General features: G+C 38.0%; 1 protein-coding gene across 4 annotated transcripts in view; it reads left to right on the forward strand.

Annotated features, from left to right (window-relative positions):
* LOC127418372 (ETS-related transcription factor Elf-1-like) overlaps positions 1 to 14,732 on the forward strand; it is a 60,231-nt gene that overhangs the window by 10,620 nt on the left and 34,879 nt on the right. For 2 of the 4 annotated variants that reach the window (XM_051658988.1, XM_051658989.1), the window contains exon 1: positions 6,223 to 6,536. The exons of 1 other annotated variant lie outside the window; for it this stretch is intronic. The gene's annotated coding sequence lies outside the window, so the exon portion shown is untranslated. Of the gene's footprint in view, positions 1 to 6,219; positions 6,537 to 14,732 lie in introns of those variants that run through there. One more of the 4 variants, XM_051658993.1, reaches the window with a different exon arrangement.

Here is a 14,732-nt window from a genome sequence, read left to right on the forward strand (position 1 = left end):
CCCAGATAGCTTTGGTTGGCTGATTAAATACCGGACTTTGGGCATTCTGTTGCGTTAATTTCAGCCAAAATTGGGGGTGTCCTGGCTAATAAGAGACAGATGAGACAGCTGACAGCTTTACTATCGTTAACTTCACAATTGTCTTTCGTTATGCTTCGTGCTATGTGTTCTTCTTACATAATAAAATAATTAAATTTCAAATCAATATTTTGTGAGCTATTGTGTATTTCTTTGATAAGTAACCCTGTAATAAGCACGATCCACTCCACGTTAAATTCCTGACCATGGTTTATTTTGCTATGAAAATGTCTGACTATAAAATTCCTTCATGTCAAACAAACACAGGCAGATGAACATTAGAAATACATTTGTTACTCACCAGCAATACTGTTGTGTCCAAAATTGTTGCCACTGCTCTGTCTTTCAACACAATTGTTTCTTTGCAAAGCCTGAATCTTTGTTTTCAAAAGAATCCAAAAAGAAATGTGTCACAAACATACAATCCCACAGTTATGTATTCAGTAGCTTAGTTTGAATAAGCCAGTCATTCCTAACATTGGGATCCTTTGAAAGGCGATGCAGCTTTTCCACAACCAGGTATACAACAACGTTTGGGGACCTTGCTTGACTCTTTTCGCTGGTTAAAGCTAGGGTGTGCAATCTTTTCCAGAGGCATTTTTTGTTATACTGGTTGAAAGTCTCTTCACATCCTGATAGCAATCAATAATTTAAGTGGTCTAAATGTAAAAAAAAAAATAAATAAATAAATATCTTCTGTGGAAGGGACAGGACTAAAAAATGATCGACCAATCATTGCATTCAGTCCGAATGTAATGATAGGATTTCCTTCCTGTCTGTCAATCTATATTTGCATACCGCCATGCAACTTGTTCACGCAGACAATCACACGTCATCAGCGTGGGTTCCTTGACGCTGTGCAGAGCGAGCACGAGAATAGAAGGCGAACTGCAGCTACCTTATGTTCCTCCTGAACCACCAATTAAAAAGGAAACAAGAAAAGAAAGACAATGTTAGAAACTGCTACAACGAAAAAACATCTGGATCAAGAGCGTGCTAAAGGCAGAATTAACATTTGCGTGTTCATGTGTGATAGAGGAGGCGTGGCTTTGGAGACACCTCTGAAGCGGGGGTGGGTTCTATGCTTTCAAAGCTAGCTTGCTAACTGCTAGCCTCTTTGGATTACACACCCTATCTTTAAAAGTAAACTACAGCTACAATAGTACCACTTTTGTTTGAGCGCCCCAGCAGCTCTCTCTTTTACCACAGCGATTATGAATGTTGTGGAAGCGGGAACAATTCCAATGAGCCCCTTTTCTATGTCACTATGGGGCCAATTTGAAAACGAGTTGAAGAGGACATTTTGAGTTCTGAAACTTACAGTATGCTTTTATAGTACAATAAACACTTATATGCCAACATATTAAGGAAAATCTGATTCCTCATGACATGACCCCTTTAAACCATTGGTGAATGACAATGTTTAAAAAATGTAAGTTATCAAATCTTTACATCACCTTTGCCTTTCTGTATACTCTGAATGGGGCTTCTACAGATTGGATTCAACATGAGTACATGGGAAGTCGGCATGTTGTTTCTGAGAGTTCTGGTACCCTAGGATCAGCCCACATAATACCGACTCACTGGCAAGCAGCATCTCCAATCAGACATTTTGCTTTGGCTCCTGCATGTTTATCTTCCCCATTTGGTGTGACCGGAAGTGTGTTTTGTCTGCAGCGTCGGAGACCCGGATTTGGATCAGTGACGAGCGTGATTCGGAGGTGGCATTTTTTCCTCTAACATCAGGCTACATTTTTTACTCCACTAATGGTTAGGTTTAGGTTTGGGTTGGGGGGTACAGCTTAGAAAATATGAATTAATCTTCACTGTATTATAGCCCGTACAGCTGAAAACAACTCACAAGCTTTTGTTGACCCTCAGTAGACATTTCACTTGGAAAATGGAGCTCACATGTGCACATACACCCTACAATAGTTACCTCTTTGACAACTGGGGGCAGTGTTTTGAATTGGTTAAGAACAGCCTGATTTTAGCTAAAGAATTGTCAACCTACTGTTTTTTTATTTCACTGTGAGATCAGTCTGAAGGATTATGGATGTGTTGTGGGTCTTTGGCAAAAGCGTTGGCAGAGTGGATAACACACTAATAAACACACTAGTGCGGAATGGGAAAAAAGTATTTATACACTTTCCCGCTCCGCACTCATTGCCACTCTTCCCTGTATTACAATATATTACAATATTGATGGATACTTTTTGATGGATTGATGGATCTTTTGCTGAAATACACAGCAGAAAATGAGAATTCATCTTAATATGTCTCTGACTGTTCAGCTAGTTTGTGATAGGACAATTTAATGTGGTTTCAGAGCACCTTTAGACTATAAGGAAAGAAATTACAAGTTCTCTGCTTATGATGAGAACGTTTCCATTATTTGATAGTCAGCCCATTATGCATATCTACAGCAGACAGTATTTTTAAGCTGCACTGTTGTGCTGTACATTGTTTGTTTGTTGTTGGTTCACACTTTACAGAAAATATAAAAATGGTCCATTCAGACTTTTACAATTGCTGCCAACTTGGAAATGTATTATAACTATTCCAAAAAAAAAAGTGCATTTCTTGTATTTGATCATAGCCGTACTGACTACTGACACTGTGTAAGTTGTCCGAACCTTTGCAGGGAAGGAAATGTCAAGACCGGACCTCTTGGAACTTGTGGAACCTCTGCACTAATGCATTAACCCTAATAAACTCCTCTGGTAATTTCTGACCCTTTTCAACTTTTTGTTCATTTAAAAAAAAAAAAAAAAGGTGTCTTTTATCTGATTGGTATGAGACTTGGTGACTTTTGCTCCACTGGCTGTATGAACACCAAAATTGGACTTGATCTGATAAGTCTAAGTGGTTGTGGCAGCGGGGGCATGGTCGAGCGTCCTCCCAGGGAGAGAGAAAGCGGTAAGGGCGCTGACACCTGAGCTAAATTATGTCTAACACCTGTCTCTAATTCTAGTGAGCATGGGGAGAGCGGCATATAAGCGGCCACGCGACCAGCAGACAGAGAGAGAGTCAGGGGCAAGAAAACTTATTGTGGAACTGATGAGCTTCAAGAGACCCCCTTCCTAAAACTCTTTCTCTGAAATTTTGTGTGGACTCCCTTGCACCACAGTTAGAAAACCCCTGTATTAAACAATCATTTAAACATTTAGTTATCTGCTTGGAGTGGCGAGTTCATTAAACGTTGACATACAGTATGCTTTGTTCTGAAAACCTAGTGAGCTGGCTGAAGGCAGCATTTTAAGGCATCATACATGCACTCCAGAAAAAATGGACCTAAAAATAAATAAATACAAAAATAGACTGTTTTGCCCAAGAAATGTGTGTGTTGTTTACATGTTTGCTTATTAGAGTGTACATTCCTCTAGCATCATCTCTATAGAAATTTGTGTGATACATGAATTTGCTGCCTTTGTAGTGTTCCAGATCAGTTACTTATGAGGCTCCATTTCAGTAAGGATGCTGTCATAGAAGGCAGCTGCCTATGTAGGCAGCGTGGCAGCTCACCTTATTTAGCATGTTAGAAAAAAACAAGCAAAAAAAACCCCCCGAAGTTATCTCCCATTTAGATTCGTTAAGTTTAACAAACAATTCCGCTCTCTTTTTTTTACCTGTTTGTAGGGTGCACTGCAATTTCCAGAGAAAGATGAATACAAATGTAATATGCAAACAACTTTTCTTTGTACTTTATCAAATTTATGCAGAGCTTGTTGAAACTCGTTTGCTGTGTCCCGCTTGTGTTGATGTCACAGACAGTTTATACAGTATATCGTTGCCTAATGTGAAACGTGTTGTTGGCACAGTGGGGCAGGTGCTTGCTGTGTTTACACATTTTCCATCACAGACTGGACAATGAATTAAACAGAATAGCCAGCCCTCCATATATATTTGTTTCTATTTTCTGATTCCCTGCAATTTATAGTCATTAAAGGACAGTATATGCAACACATAATGCATTCAGTGTGGTGGCTTCATATTTTTAAGCAAGTTGAGAACACGCCCACAAGACTAAAGATTGCCAAAGAGGCTCGACAGCTTTACCATTCCGCAACAGTTCAATGGTGCGCACAAGTTTTTCTGAGAAAAGACTATAGTTTGCGTAGTGTCAACTAAATCACTATTCATTATTAATCTCTTTAGAGCGTATTCACATTCTTATTTGGCTGGTATTTATTAGTTGAGAAAACCCTCTGTTCTGCTGCGTTTTTGTCTTTTTCATTTAGCCATGCCATGCCACAGACCCTGGTTTCCTGTCTGTCATCTGAATTGCCTCAGATAAAATGCTTGACATGTACTATGGCTTCTTATCTGCAAAAATAGGGTGAGGGTTATTGCTAAGAAAAAAAAGAAAAAACTAGTGGCACACTGACATTAGTTGGCCATCGAGGTCACTTCAGTTGTTGGTGTGGAGGACGGAGTGGATATGTGTACCACCACAGACATGTGACTGTGAAATGAGAGTCGAGCACAGACGCCAGTCCTGCGGTAAGTTAACATTGAAATTTTGTAGTACTCCTGGACTAAGTACAAATAGAGTCTTAAAGCTGAAGTGTGTCATTTCTGCACCACTAGCATCAACAAACCAAATTGCAAAAATAATCACTGTTTTCAAACAGATTCCAGCAAACTCATCCTGTCTTCCACTGGTGGTACAAACCGATAGTCCCAAACTCACACCACTAAGCCAATGCTTCTTTGTTGGGCTCTGTTACACTTTTAGGAACAAATGCACAAAAATTGTGTGCCATTTCTTATGTCCGATTATTTAGAACAGCAACTGCCGATAATTTGGTGGTTCTGCTACCTTGTTTTAAATCAATGATAATTAATTACACAACTTTAAAAGGAATTTCAGTGATAACTTTATTTTCTTTGTCTCTACAGGTCTTCTGTGTTTCAGAGTAACTGGTTTCAGATATAAAACAAAACACTGCAACAAAAAGCACATTACTAACTTACATTAACTGAATTCTGAATAGCCTCTTGTAAGGTTCACATTAAATAGGTAAGATTTCTTTTTTTTTTTTTTATGTTCTTAACTGACTTCTAAAAATCATGTTTGCCTCCAATTTGGCTTTAACAAACTCAGTATAATCCTTGCTGTGTTGAGCTTTAAACTGAGTTATCTAATTAGTTGTTAAAAGTTTTAACATTAGTTCCACCTCATGAAATTCTAGCAGTGCAAAGCTTAAAAATTGCATCTTTGCTGTCATTGTCACCGAATTAAAAGTAATGGATCTTTTGTTTCACACAGAGCACGAGTTGTAAGCTAATTTTCCAACAAGTTTTTCCACCCCGTTTTGAAATATACCAGTGATTGGCCAATACATGTGCATCGCTACTTTACGGTGAAATCAACCTACAGATGGCTTGCTTACAGTTGGCCCAGCATATTAAGAAAGATTGTGAACTTGGGAAAAAAATACACACATCAGCTTGTGATGTGCAGTTCTGTCCTTTCCCTTTAGTAGAGCTCAATGTAATGATGCAAAAATCTGTGGTTGGGGATGAATTAGAAATGTTCCTTTTCCCTGTTCTTTTCAACAGTGCAACCAGGTGGGGCAGCTCTTCCAGTTTTATTATGCATGGCCTCTTTTATCCCTCATATCAAACATAAAGCCTGCTTTATGGAGCGTCTTATGGCCTAGAGGGCCACTCCCATTTCACCTTCTCAAATAAGTGCTCTGGCACCACTTATAGCAAGAACTACAGAGAGATCTGGTCAGTTGATATGGATTTATTCCCTCCCTCTCTTCTTCATCTCTTTTAAAGAGTTTTTAAAGAGCTTTATATCTGGATAGAATTCCCCATGTCTGCTTTTCTTTGCCACGTCTGCCTAGGTTCTGATGAAAATCTTTACACTCTGACCCAGTCTTGTGTTACCCCTTTCACATAGCTCAAGGTGTAGTCTTGATTGTTACTTTGTCCAAGTTTCCCCTCCCCCACTGCGCTCCCCCAGCCAATCTAAACCACAGCCTGAGCTCACCTGAAAGAATTTGCATATTAGGTCTGCCCTTGCAGCTGATTGGCTCTTACTGAAGTTCTGTTGTACAGCGTGTCTGTCAGTGGTTACTCGGGGGGATGACTCACAGTGAGAGAGAGCTTTGCTTTGCACTACTTTTCCCTTTTAAAGATTTCAAGAAGGAGCCATTGCCCTCCCTCACTCTGTTCTCATTTTCGCTGTATCTACTATTGAAGCTTGTGGGAGAGACAGAGGGCAGGCCAGTGCTCAACACCTTGAACATGCCATTCTGTTTGCTGTAGACACACCCTTGGATTATTATTATTATTTTTTTTTACATCAGCGTAATCTCTCTCTTTTAAAGAATATTAATTTTTCATCTATTTCTTTTTTCTTTTTTTTTTTTTTTTTTGCTGATACTCTGATATATTTTTCATCATAACCATGGAGCTTGACATGAAACCCAAGTACTTGTAAGGTTAGTGACGAATTTGTATTTTTATTATGTAATGGAATATAGTTGTAGGTCTATAAGTGCCAAATTTCTGTCGTCTGCATTCTTCACTTTATAAGCATGATTCATCAAGTTGAATTTAAATATATGCATATGCAAAATACAGGCATATGTAAATTTTTAGATTTTTGGGGTCAAAGCAAATGCTTTTCTATATTATTGTACAAGTAAACAATTAACATTTCTCTGGATTTGGTCTAATTTTAGTAAATAGGTTTTCTATATGACTTACATCGATCTAATTATAAATCGTCCAAGACCTGCGTGAAAAACAGATTATAGGACATTTAAAGCCATTTACTCTGAATTAAATACCGTTTTGCAGTCTTACACATATAGCGACGTATATTTTTTTTATAAAGAGGTTTAAAGTCACATGTTTTATAAAGAATCATTGCCCTTATATGGGTACTGAGAGTGAGGTAGGAAATCATGTTTTGCAACCCTGTTGATCAAGCCCATTTGACAGTTAGAGTGGGTTGCAGTGTGAAAATAAACTTTTCTATCACATCTTTGCCTGTTTTGGCCATATACCTACAAAGTCACCAACGATGCACCATGTAGTATACAAAAACCTTAGCTCCATTGTGATCTTTGTTCATGTAAGGTTCTGCTGTTATACTGTGTAATTGATTCCATTGCGTGGGCTTGTAGATCTCAGTTTGATTTTAGACTGGTTTATCAGGCCTCAACATTACCGTGAAACCTGATGTGAATGTTGCTCATCCTGTTGTGCCATGAACCCACAGTATCTCTGTGAGACCCAGAGGAGACGAACAAATCAGGCAGTTCTCCCTATAAGTGCCAAATCCCTATGTTTGGCTCCTTTTTCTTTTCTTTTTCTCATTTTGCTTTCAATTTCACCATGTATGATTAAGCTAGTTACCATACGTTGTGTCTTCTACATAGTCTGTGTTGAACTAGCCAACAGCAGCTCCACCAGTCCGTTTGTACTTACAGACAACAGTATGTAAGTAATGGCACATGATAATGATGAGGTATGTGGTCAAGAGGGATGTTGAGATAGATTTACTCAAATTTATATCTTGGTTGAAATTATAGGTAACCCACAGGCATCAACTTTGCAATTACATGTATAATTTTTTGCATGTTTTATGAGTCTTCCAAATAGATAACAGGTGATTTTGACATTTGTTCATTTGTTATATGCACAATTACTAATGTAAAAAAAAAAAAAAAAAAAAAAAATTTGTGCAAGTTTTACTTCTTAAAAAACACCTCTTGCCTCCTATTGGATCATATTCAGATGTGAAGGCAGTTTGGTATAGGTCACACAGCTTGGAATTCTAGGAAATGTTACCCCACCCGACCCACCCAATGTCATATGACCTCAGGTGTTCAGGGGCAGTATCAGATTTTAATGGCCTTGTTATCTTGTCAGACCCCCTGTTAGGCAGATACCAGCACAACTCAAGCCATTTTGCCTTCACCCAGCCAACCATGATTTGTATTGTAAATGAGCAGGGCACCTGGAATTGGCTTGTAGTCAAACATGGGCCCCCTTGCAGTGGAATTGCTTTGGTGCTTCTCTTCAGGACTGAGTTTCTGTCACAGTTGGCAGGATGGCTGGTAAGTGTCAGGTTGGCTCCTCACATAAAACAGTGTCAACAAGTCCCTGCCTGTAATTGGATCATTAGGTCCTATAGAGCAGGAGGGTTGGACCAAACTGCTCAAGCTGGTCTAGCATGGAAAACAGAATAGGGCTGGGTCTGAGAAAGAATATTTCCTACTCTTGTCATAGAATTGTGTACATGGCTTACTGGCATGTATGGTTTGAGAGCTGTTGCTGAGGCTTATGTTGCAGGCTGTGGTTTGTTAGTCTTTCAGCTCTTTCAATGCTTTGCCATGCCTCCAGCTAATTGGATGTGTTGAGAACATTTTATTTAGCTCTGTCCCTTCTATTTTTTACCAATTTAGGTAGAATGGGTTCAAGTCTATTCAGAGAGAGAGACCGTAATCTAGCGTAGTCTGGCAGTATGACATAATACTCTAAGAATTGTTTAGCAAAGTTGAAGCTGACTTTAAAGGGATTGTACACCCAAAAAAAAAAAAAAATTATGTCATCATTTTCTCACCCTCATGCTCATCTAACCTCGCATGACTTTCTTTATTCCGTGGAACACAAAGACAATTTTAGGTAGAATGTTAGAACTTTAATTTTGGGAGAGTGATCCATTTACTGTAAGTTGTAGCTGTGACCGTGAGAACAGGTGGCCATGCCACCAATATGCAAAAAACACAAACTATTTATATATGAAAAGTTAAATGAGATCATCATGAGATAACAATTACATAGCCGTCGGGTATCTTTGAAGTTTTCTGAAAGCAGTAGTGTTCTGCTGAAAAAGTCCTGGCAGTTATGCCTTTGTCTTTATGCTGTTGACTGCTTGGGCAGATTTGCATCATGTTTTCATACTGCTCTCCCCATTTCTATTGAGCACATTCTGAATGGTCTGTTTCCTAAAACATGCTGAGACTGGCATACCTCATTTCTCTGGTACCAGATATATTGGAGGAAGATACCCTATCACAGATCAAGACGGTTTCATCATAGATTCTTCTGAATTAACTTTAAAGGGGCCATGACATACTCTTTATATATATATATATATATATATATATATATATATATATATATATATATATATATATATATATATGTATATATAATTTTATTATCTTCCCTGAGGTCCACTTATAATGTCAGTAAAGTTTTTTTTGCACCAAAACAGTCATAATTTAATAATAAATGATCATTTTTCACTCTGTCTCTGGCCCTCTGTCTAAAAGCTCAGTTTAAAGCTATCTGGTCCTTTAAGACTTCAGTGTAAACACCCACTGTTCTGATTGACTAACTTCATACAGCTATATTTGAAACTCATTTGAAAGAAAATGAACAAACTTTTACATTATAATTTATAAAACTAGATTTCAGGGTTAACACATAACGTATACCCAACATACTTCATCTGAATATATAAAAATGTTCCCTAAAGCACAGCAGCTATCAAACAGTAAAGACATTTGAAACATTTGTGAATTAAACCGTGTATGCATGGGTCCGGTAGTGTTTAACTGCCTCATCTTTCAGTTCCTTTGCAAAGCTTGAATCATATTGTGACTGGTTCACAAGCAGTCCACGCTGATATGAGCCAAAAACATACAATCCACGCTGAAATGATCTGAATAAGCAAATGTAATGCAGTCCATGGTGATCTTGGGTGCTTCAACAGGCCAAAGCAGAGACACTGGTCTTCCCCTGAGCGACATCTCGCATCTTCCATGTTTGTATACAAACAGAATGGCACGTGTTTTTCCCAGACAGCTGTGACAGCTGAATGAGATGCGTTTTTAAAAGTTAAGCTAGAACTGCTTTTGAAAAGCGGCGCACATTGCTGGAAACTCACCAAAACAATTAAAGACATCCATTTAGTCCATGTTTTCAAAAGACCAACAATTAGAAATAGCACAGATGGGTGCAAAAATGGTCCAGGACGCCTTCAAAACAACAGGAAACAGCGCAGCTGAATGAAACACAATGGAGGTCTCCTATGTAGAGTTCGAACTTGATATCACGTCCTTTAAAAGCGGTGCAAAATGCATGATAATGGTCAAAGTTGTTCATCTAGTGTAGAAAAACATTTAAATCCAGATAGGCTCATGAAGGTGTCAAAGCCACTTTGCTGTTGATGAATCTCCCTTGACAGGCCCATGTCTCTTCTCTTCACCTGTGACTGACTGCAAGCACCAGTGGGCGGGGCCAATGGTGCAATGACTAAAATTAGGCGTTGATGTCTTGCTGGAGGCAGTCATATGCAGATGTATTTGGTCCTTGTGACATCACAAGATCCACAAATTCCAAACGGCCCATTTCCACAGCCTGGTTTAAATAAATGCTATTTTTCTATTAACGAGGAAGTTTTGAGTTCTGAAACTTGCAGTATGTTTTTATAGAACAATGACCTCTCATACTGAATGTCAAAAGGCCAAGGAAAATTATATTCCTCATGTCATGACCCCTTTATGTTATTGAGTGTTTTGGGCCCTTACAAGCAACCAGATGCAGAGATAATGTACTTGTGTCTTCTGTCATACATACCAGCATGGTTGTGCAAAGATAGCAGAACAAATGGTCAGTCAGTTGTTTAGCCAAGAGTAACGCATGAAGTCAGTATTATAAGGATGCGTGGTCTGCAATCTCTACTTGGAAATGCCCTTTGGTTGAAGTTGCTATAGACGTCTCCCACCCGCTACACCCGTTTTGTTTTTGTCTACAGCTTTGGTGGGAGATTTTCCAGTTTACTAATCTTAAACTGACCACTGAATAGTTCTTTTTGTTGCTCTGGAAGTTCTGGCCTTGATACGTGGCTGTCCATTTACCTCCTGTTTCCTAATGGAATAGTTAATCATGTTGTATATATCAAGTTTTACTTTGCTTTTGAGAAGTTACCAACCAGACTTGTGACAAGTTGTAATAATAGAAAAAGATGGCAAAGTTGTACAAAACCATACAACTTTTACTCCCATAGGAAAAAAAGCTTCTTTTTTTTCTTACAAATTTTTTTCTAAATTCAACCCCAAACCAAAATCCCAAACGTAAACCTAACCATGAAGTCTAACCCATCACCCAAACAACTTCTGTGTACCAATGAAGAAAGTAAACATTGATGTTTTGAATTAAGATGAGTCAAGCATATTACAGGTTATGGACATACATCAGTCATATGGATTGAGTAACCAAATTTTGTTCGATGCCTGCATTGTGTCCATTTGAAATTCGGTTTGTAGATTGGTTGGCCTAAAAGTCAATATCTTACAACTTTGACAACTTGTACAAATGATTGAATTGTCATGAGACTGTTGGAAGTTACATCCCTAAAATAAGTTGGTAGTGCTTTGAAGGACCAAGGCTCCATAAAATATGAAGGGACTATGAAATATTGCAGTTTCACTGACTAAAAGTGTTTATGGTTATTGAACTTTGTACAATGTCTTTCTTTGTGCAACTCAGAATCAGAAATTATCAGTGTTGTATCTTACCAGACATGAACTGCACATCACATGTTCACAGATGAATGATATGTCAGACCACTTCCCATGTAAACCACACTGCTTTATATTTTGCATAGCGTGTATTCACTGCATTAGTCACAAAAACATCACATAGCCAAGTGTCTCATGACAATGTGCTAAATAATTACCAAACAGCCAAAAACATAAGACAGATGGCATATTTAAAGGCAATATTGAAATCAATCTTATGAAACAAACACTGTGTTTTCCAGAACTCTTTACTCTTGTCAATACAGTTGCAGCTTCCTCTTTTAATAGCAAGGACTCTAGCTGGTTTTAACCTGCTATACTACCGCTCTTGTGTGCTAACCGGCTACAGAGAGTCGGTCATGCAGCCGCCTGGCATTCTCATTTAAAAAGAATGCTGGCAGCTTTTTCCCCATCCAGACCCAAAAGCGACATGAATGACACATTCCCATCTGTAGCATGGAATAAAAAGATTTACAGTTGACACCAGTTTAGTGTTGAGTACTAGAGTCTTGGATGCCGACCCACACCCAGAATTGGAGATTTAATAGTTGCTTTCTGTTTAGTGCTTTAGCCGAACAGGTGTGTGTGTGTGTGTGTTACTAACAAGGGCTTAAGAGAGAAACAACATGAGGACTAGTGGTTATCTCCCAAAACTACAGCACAGAGGCAACTCCCATATCTAATATTCTAGCTTGCCTTGTAAACACTCAGTACACTGGTCAGACATGTGACTGCCTTTTGCCATGACTGCCAGTTGCCAGTTCATTTCTCTTCATAGAAACGGCTCAGCACTGCCTTATTCTGAAATACTTGCACTACAACCTCACCAACTCTAAGAAGCAAATGGTTTCACAGTTTATAAGATGAAAATAAAAGGGAGTATTTTACAAAAACAAATGCAACACATGTGGTGTGCAGCCAGGCAAGTATCTTGAATTTTAGAGGAACGCAGGCAGACTTTGAACAAGCTGTGGGTGGCTGCGTTTAACAGAACATTAAACTTGAAGTCACAGGCTCAAAAAAGACACGCTAATGAAAATGTGTTAGTTTCTGATTGTTTAAATGCAAGGCTTTGTTGTTGTAAAATTAGGAACTGCAGTTCCGATGTGAGCCATGGTTCACATGTGCTGCATCGTATCTTTGGTAAAAGATACAAAATGAAGATGTTTGTTGTTGAAAATGGAGCATTTACATTTTACATAAAAAATGTCCATGCACAGATATTCTTAGTGGTTCTATATTCTTAGAATGTGTTGTTCTCTTAAACAAATGGGATTGAAACACTCCTTTATTCGCATTCTGATTTTTCACATAAATTGACTGACACAATCGCTGAAGTTGATGGAAATTGGTGGTGCAGTTTCAGTAGACATTTAATGGATCCAAGTTTGTCCACCCTTACAAAAATCTAAAGTTCATAGCAAATTTGCTGCAAACTGACCGCAAATTCACCACTGTGAAACTTGTGGCAAATTGTCCATTGTTTCCAAAGGTTTGCTGCAGGTTCACCACTAATGGTGAAGAGCTGCAAACTTCTGGCAAACATTTGTGGTGAATATCAAGTTCATTTGCATCTGAAAATAATGAGTGGCTATATTTGCGGCTAGTTTGCCAGAACTCCTGGATTTTTTGTAAGGGCAGTTTAAGAACACAACGTCCTTAGTTAGTCTTTATGAAACACGTTACATCAACCAAAGGAAAGTTTACTCACCACTTCTGTAGTTTCATTACAACCTATGAGCTTGACTAAACCTGGGCAAAAATTCTTAGCAAGCTGACTAAAATAAGCCTTCAAATACTGAGTGTGTGTTTGAGGTTTTTGAAGGTGATTGTTGTATCCCAGTTTACCTGTGGAAATTCAATTCCCAGAACATTGAACACCCATGGAAACTCTACAGACATTTGTTTTCTACTGAGGGTGTTGTCTGCTACTCTCACCTCCAGAAAGATGTGCTTTCAGTATTACTCAAAATGGTAGTTATTGCTTAAATATCTTCAGTATTGTAAAAATTATTTTCTTTGGTGATTTGACCTTGTTACGCTGAGCACAAAGGCAGTTATCTCTGTGAATGATCCTCCCATTTACCTAGTCTCCCACTTAGACCTAAAAAAACTAAACTAAACAGTGAACCTAGGCATTTGCCTTAAAGTGTTCATTACAAAATTGATATCTCTTCAATTCAGGAACTTTATGGGCTGCACATTTACATAATTTAATCATGTACAATAGTTCCACATGAATCAATTAAGTTTCATCAACATATTTTTTTCTCTTGGTTTAGTTCATTAATTCTTTGTCAGAAAATATTAATTATTCACGCCATTTCAGCATAATGAAACAAAGATATTTTTAAAAGACTCGATTAAGTAGCCTCAAAGTGATTTTATATGTGCCCATAACATGATTTATTTCTTTAGTTTTACATACTATTTTTGTCACATTACTGATTGATGTTATAAGGTTAGCTAACTTTATCTAGCAATAGCATACATATGTTGCTTTGCTCTTTGAGTAAAGCAATATACATCATGCTGTTTGTGTGCCCATCCTAAACCTAAGCAAAAGCTCCACTGTTCAACACAATGGTACCATCGTTTGCCGTTATATAGTTGTAAAAAGTATTTTTATTTTATTTTATAATCGTTATTGATAAAATGTTAATTTTTATATGAATGCTTACATTATTATATAGTTGTGCTCAAAAGTTTGCATACCCTGGCAGAAATTGTGACATTTTGCCGTTGATTTTGAAAATATGACTGATCATGCAAAATTATCTTTTTGTCTTTTATTTAAGGATAGTGATCATATGAAGCCATTTATTATCACATAGTTGTTTGGCTCCTTTTTAAATCGTAATGATAACAGAAATCACCCAAATGGCCCTGATCAAAAGTTTACATACCCTTGAATGTTTGGCCTTGTTACAGACACACAAGGTGACACACACAGGTTTTAATGACAATTAAAGGTTAATTTCCCACACCTGTGACTTTTTAAATTGAAATTAGTGTCTGTGTATAAATAATCAATGAGTTTGTTAGCTCTCACGTGGATGCACTGAGCAGGCTAGTTACCGAGCCATGGAGAGCAGA

This window comes from Myxocyprinus asiaticus, chromosome 27, assembly GCF_019703515.2.
Source record: "Myxocyprinus asiaticus isolate MX2 ecotype Aquarium Trade chromosome 27, UBuf_Myxa_2, whole genome shotgun sequence".
Taxonomy (NCBI): Eukaryota; Metazoa; Chordata; class Actinopteri; order Cypriniformes; family Catostomidae; genus Myxocyprinus; species Myxocyprinus asiaticus.